This window comes from Strix uralensis, chromosome 15 (genome assembly GCF_047716275.1).
Source record: "Strix uralensis isolate ZFMK-TIS-50842 chromosome 15, bStrUra1, whole genome shotgun sequence".
NCBI classification, from domain to species: Eukaryota; Metazoa; Chordata; class Aves; order Strigiformes; family Strigidae; genus Strix; species Strix uralensis.
Window position 1 is genome coordinate 21,321,119 of NC_133986.1, and position 6,306 is coordinate 21,327,424.

Genomic DNA, 6,306 nt, shown 5'->3' on the forward strand with positions numbered 1-6,306 from the left:
TTCTCTTGAACTAGCTCAGTTTAGGCATTAAAAAAAATCAAAATACTGGGCTGGAGCTTGGCCTCTGAAAGTAAAAGTGTGGTTTTTGGGCTTGTACATTGAAATCCAATTGTAAAAATTTTCAGCTTTGCTGGTTCTGTTTTGCATCTAGCTACTTGTGAGCATTGAAGGAGGAGAGCAGTGGGACCGTGGAAAGCGCAGTCCTCCAAAGGGCTCTTCTGTAGCAGTGGCTTGATACGCAAGTTCGAAGCTATTAGGATTTCTTCCCTTCTGGCTCTTTTTGTGTTGGGGGTGACCACTAGCAAACATTCACTTGGTTGTTTCTACCTCCAACCCATTGTTTCTGTTTGGGCTTTAAGCAAGCCTCCTAGAATGGCTTCTCTTGTTTTGCTGTAAGTGGTGGCAAATCCATTGCATTTCATGGTGTAGTGTTGCAATAGTTAACCGTGAGTAGGTTAGACAAGGAAATGCAACTCGTTTGAAAGTTTGCTTGCAGAATTCACAATATAACAATAGACGGGGTCCTACCAAGTTATCTAGAAGCCATCTGCCAAAGGACTGCCAAAACCAACATTCCGCTGCTGTGAAGCATAGCGTATCTGACGCACATTGGGTTTCAACCTGTTGCATGGCCTCTTTCTCAATAAAACACAGGAATATCCTGAAATTAAATTTAGATTACATTAATTCTAAATGCCACCTCCCTCTTATTTAATTGCCTGTATTAGAAGTATGTTGTTCTAGACAGCAGAGAAGAAAGAAAATAATGGAATATTAAAGTATTTAAAGGAATAATAGGAATGAAGAACGTTTTGACTGCAAATGTGAGTTTGCAATATGCCATGTGGTGTCCAGAGAATTGAGGAGCCTATGCAGAACTCTTAAGCATGACCTTTAAAACAGCTAATGCATGTAGTCGGAAAACACCCAGGGAGCTCTGGAAACAGAGGTATTGTGGAATTGGTTTCTCTGGATTTGTCCGGTGGCTGCTCATTTCTGGCATCGAAAAAGGAAACCTGAGCCCTGCCCTGCTGAAGCATTTCTAAGGGCTTTTTCCACTGTGGGTTCTCTGGTATGCAGTAAAGGCAAGTGCATATTGCAGCATCTTCCCTGGCCAGGGCAACTCTAGTTGTCTCCTTTCCATGGCCTCTAAGTCTCGTGGAACTTAATTACCTTTGTTGCACTTGACTGAAGTTGACCCGTGGGTTCAAAAGCAAATGCTTTCATCTTGCAGAAAATATGGGCTCGTAACTTTGTGCTTTTCTAGAAGAAACCAGGCTGAACAACAGCAAAGCCTAGAGATGTAACGACTCCTACCTGCTAGGCCTAAGTAGTTCAGGGTTAGGACTCTGCTTTGACTTTTGGGTCTTGCTGGATAGCTAGTTATTGTGGGCATATACACTGCACTACAGCATTTTGGGTCGACTTCCTTGTAGTTTCATGTTGTCAGACCTTGTTTTTCTGTGCTGCTGCTAGGCTGGATAATGTATTTAGAGCGGTCCTGCCTTGGCTGAGAGATGCCAGCAGGTTGTGCTGCGGGGCAGCTCTTCTGGAGCTTGCCTGTTCAGCCTCCCTCTGGCAGGGAAACCCCAAAGGGTCTGGGAAAAAGAGTCTCCACCTGATCTGGGGCTTCCTGGTTAGTCCTGGGTGACGTTCAACTTGTGCCTTGGCTGGAGTTATGTTTGAATTATGAAGTATGTTTGAAGGAGGGGTCCTTTGCGAGCACGCAGAACTTGCCCAACATCCTGCTGGTCTCAATTAAAAAGACTAAAGCTGTTTGGACAGGATTGTACAATCTGTTTGAAAAAGCAAACAACTAACTTGTCTTCATGAAAAGTGGTTAAATATTTTAACCCCTTCAAGCTGGGACAGGTGAAACCAATTACACTGGTTTGAGGGTCATGGACTTCTGCAAGTGGTTCCTGTTCTTTACTGCATGCAGATGAAATTGTAGAGCCCAAGCTTGTGAGTGTAAACACTGTTAAATCTTCCTGCATAACTCTTAGAACACTAAGGAATGGAGAAGAAAGGAGGAGGGATTTATTCAGCTTGAAAATGCTCACTTTTAGAAGTGACTATTCATGGCTAGTTTAAAAAAAAAAAAAAGTAAAAAAAAAAAAAAAGGCAAGATATAACCAAATTCTAGAGTTAGATTAATCACAAAACTCTGCTCTGAGGTCTTGAAATTTCAGCCACTGCTGCAGATTGGAAGGTGAGAATTTTCAAAAGTATCTAAACAGGGACATAAAATCCCAGCGTTGTGTTGTGATTTCTCACATGTGCCCCCCACGTGCTGTAGGCATGTTTCTGAGCAACTTTGCTCATCCTTGGTCAATGCAGCTAAGCTGGTGTCGGCAGCTGAGTAATGATTAACATAAGCTGTGCCACGGGGTAGAAGTTCCCCATGTTCTTGGGAAACTGAGACACCTTTTACTGTGGTAGGGGAATGAGGAGGTGCAGAGCAGCTGCCAGCTGGTCCTGCACCCTCGTGGCACCAGGCAGTGACAAGAATATCCTTAGTATGGTGTGGTACCTTGTGTGATCCAGGTGTTGCCAGCAAGCAGAGGCGCTTGTAAAGTGCCAGGAAGGAGCTTGCTCAGGGAGGAAGCTTTGCTGGTATGAGCACACAGGGCAGTACTCCTAAGGAGCAGCTGAAATCCTTGCTGATGGCTTTAATCAGAACTCCCTAAAGCCCGTTAGGTAGGTATTTGCTAATATGGCTGTTCAGGGTGCACAGGCTAAATGGCAGAGATGTGTGCTCTGGATGAATGTGCTGTGTAGTTCTGACCAGCTCACTTACAGGGACCTGTTGCTGATAGAAGGTGGCTCTAAGCTGATTCCTCCTGCATGCATCCTGGTGAATGCTCCCAACAGTGAGAGAGCAGCAGCAGCAGCAGTGCTGTGTACTACAAGCCAATGTCTACAGGTTCCAGGCAGAAAGGCTGTCTGATCTGTAGGATAAAAGCCAGCTCTTCTATCCCATTCTCCTGTTTGCTGGGTCAAAGTGTATTGCAAGGATGTTGTAAGAGCTGAAGGCAGGGGTTTTTTTTTCTGATTTATTGATTTTTACATAGTCCTACATGTCTTCAGTATTTAGACTGTGCTTAATATTGGGCTAAAGATCTTCATAAAAAATGAGCTTGCCTGGAGTGGGTCAGTTTTCACTGGAGCTTTCCCCAGGGCCTGGTCCCCAGCTGGGGTTGAAGTCCCCAGCATCTCACAGAAGGTCAGGCAGGTTCCTGTGGTCCAGAACTGCCTCGGGAATTTCTGTGGAAAGTTTTGCACTTTCTACTTCAGTCTGCAAGGAGAAGTCGAGAGACTCTTCTGCAGGAGAGAGCAATCTTGTCCCCCAGCAGTTTGTGACATGCAGTGAGCATCCCATTTTGAAGGAAATGGTGAGCCTCATTAACATGGTCTCCGTGCCTCTCCTGGATCACACGCAGCCCTGGGGTCTCTTTGTAGCCAAACATAAAGCTTTTTCAAAAGATGATCTCACCAGTTGAAAACCACATGCATGTGAACCAAAGCAGGAAGGGGAGCAGTGGCTGAAAGGGATGGAGGGCTCCACATGGGCAGCAGATGCACATGGCTTGCACTGGGACAACCCGTGTGTTTTTCTCCAGTTGTGAGCCTTGGTTCTGCCATCCGCGTGCACGGGGCTTGGTAGAGTGTCCTTTTCTTTGAACGTTTGCAGTTTCGTTAGCCAGCGTGAAATTCTGGAAAATGTTAGTAAGGGCTGTCAGACTGTGTAATGGTCTCCCAAGGGAAGGAGTCGCCAGCCCTACAGGAGTTGAAAACCTTGCAGGATAATGTAGCACAGGGAAAATCCTGGGGATGAATGGGATGACCTGAGAACTCTTCTGCGAAGAGGTAATTTATGATGGAAGAGATCGGATTAGCTGAAGAGAACTGTGTGCATGCTAAAGGAAAATAAAGACCAGGCATTCCCATGAAGAACAGTCCTTTCTTAACTGGACTGGGCTATTAGTCTTCATGCTTCCAGGTGTACCTGATTGCTGGCCAGCTGAAAGAGAAATGCACCTCTGCATGCATTCGTACAGAACTTCTGCAGAGGGAATTAAAAGGCAGAACAGAATCATTCTTTGAGGTGCCTGATGGTAGAGCTGAAGAGATGTTACCCTGTTGACTTGAACTGCTAGCTGAAAATACTGGGCTTTGCTGAGCCACGTAGCAGAGTCATGGAGCCAGTTTCTGGCCACAAGACTGTGTAAAGGTTTGCTTCTTTATCTTTTCCTTTCTCTAGCTCAGCTTTAAAGCTCTTTCTGACTGCCCCTCACTAGGGAGAGAGCACTGCAGTGGCAAGGTGAGACTGCCTCATCTTCCTAGTAGGGTGTGTGGATACCCACTGTGGCTGCTCCTTCCCACCCCACAACATGTGTGTGTTCGTGTGTGCATGTGTTGGTCTAGGAACTGTCATCTCACAACAGCTTTGAAGTATATATACTTCACCCATTGCCAACACAGATGTCACTGCTCTTTTCAAAGGAAAATGCAAGACCTCTCCTGTAAAAAAAGGCATGTGTGAGATGTCTCTTCCACATCTCTGAATCTGTTTGGCTCCAGCCCTGAAGCGTGAGGTTTAATATTCCTTCATGTCTTGCCATTTCCTGCCAAAAATGACCAGCAAGGTGCCACAGGGAGACTAATTCTTATTCTGAGATTTATTACACCACAACTCCCCTTTACCACTGCTAATTAAAACTAAACTCCACTTATCAAATGACCATGCACCTTTTGCAGGGTTGCCATGTGCTATCCGTTTGTTCTCTCTTCGTTGGGTTTCCTGGTCATTCCAGTGAGTTGAGGAGGTCGTAATGTAGATGAGACTAATAATAAACCTGCACTAAAAGCAGCTGCATTGTGGAGGAATTTTAAACCCAAAAGAAAAGCAGGCAGGGCCGCTTTTAACCACAATGTGCTCTTTAATTGAAACCTGGGCTGGAGCTGACCTGCCTGCCTTGCGATGCTGTGTGGGTTGGGTGGGGATGCAGTCTGCATTGTTAACCTACTGCTATAATATTTACACAGACGATTTTAGCCTCTGACAACAAGAAAATTATTTTCTGTGCAACCTTTTGGCTTTGGCCACCCACGTGCCATGGGAGAGAGGAGGTCGCAGGAGTGCTGGCATCAGTCCTTGCACAAGGCTCTCCTGCTCCTGACAGGTAAACAGTCACTGGGCAGGAGACAGAAGTACCTCCAGGGAAGGTGGATTTTAAATCACTCACCTTGTCTTTTGTTCATACCCTAGCTGTAGCAGCCTCTGTGAGGGCTTTTTCTAGTGCAGATCCCTCTCTTCGTGTCCTTGTGTAGGCTTCCCAAGAGACTCTTGACTTAAAGACCCTTGTCTCTAACAGCTGGCTTTGAATTGCACTGGTGGAGCTGGGTAAGGGTGTGGGACAGACAGAGCAACCTGTGCTGCAAGTTGAGTTGGGGCTCAGGTGCCAAGACAGGTCACTGGAAGGCTGAGACTGCCTTTTTTTTTTTTTTTTTTCCCTCTCCAAGGTTTCCAGAGGGCCTGGCCAATACATTTTATCTACAGCTGTCATGTGTTGGGGATGTGCTGCGGCATCACCTGTTTGAGCCAGCAGAAAAAGGGGTGTCTTAAGAGAAGGGCCATGCTAGTGAGACCTCGGGGCTGATGTGCTGAAACAGCTGGGGCAAACGAAGACTTTGGGTGCTGATTTTATTGGGACCTCCTTAGGTGCCTCCTCATTCAGTGGGAATCTGGACCACAAGCTAAAACAGAAGGTTTCCTGAGCGCAGCTGCTGCTCAGCCTGGAGCAGGGGTGAGCCCTGGCTGCCCTGGCCAGGCAGCAGCTGTTTTGTGTTACTGGGGCCTGATAACAACTTCCTCTTCCCTGTGTGTATGCCTGTGGCTCGGTGCTGGTGGGGCCATAGCTGCTGCCTGCCCTTGGTGCTGCTCTCTGGGTGATCTGTGTGTGCAGGCAGTGGAACGGAGGCTGAAACGCTGATTTTCTAGCTTTGGTGTCAGGGCAGGGTTTCTCCTGTGAGCTCAGAAGAGAAGGGGCTAGGAGAACTGAAAACGAGCTGCTGCTGGCTTTTGGGCCAGCTGTTCTTGCTCTGTGGCTCTCACAGCTGCGTTCACCAGAGTCGGGCAAGGGCAGAAAAGGGGAGTGTTCAGCAAGCTACGGTAAAAGTAGAGAGCAGGAGGAAGAGGAGACAGGTTCTTGACTTTTCTTATCGAGCAGCCTGTCTGTTGAACTTTGCTGCCGGCTCGGGAAGAGCAGTCCTTGCATGGACAGGCTGATGAAGAGCACCAGG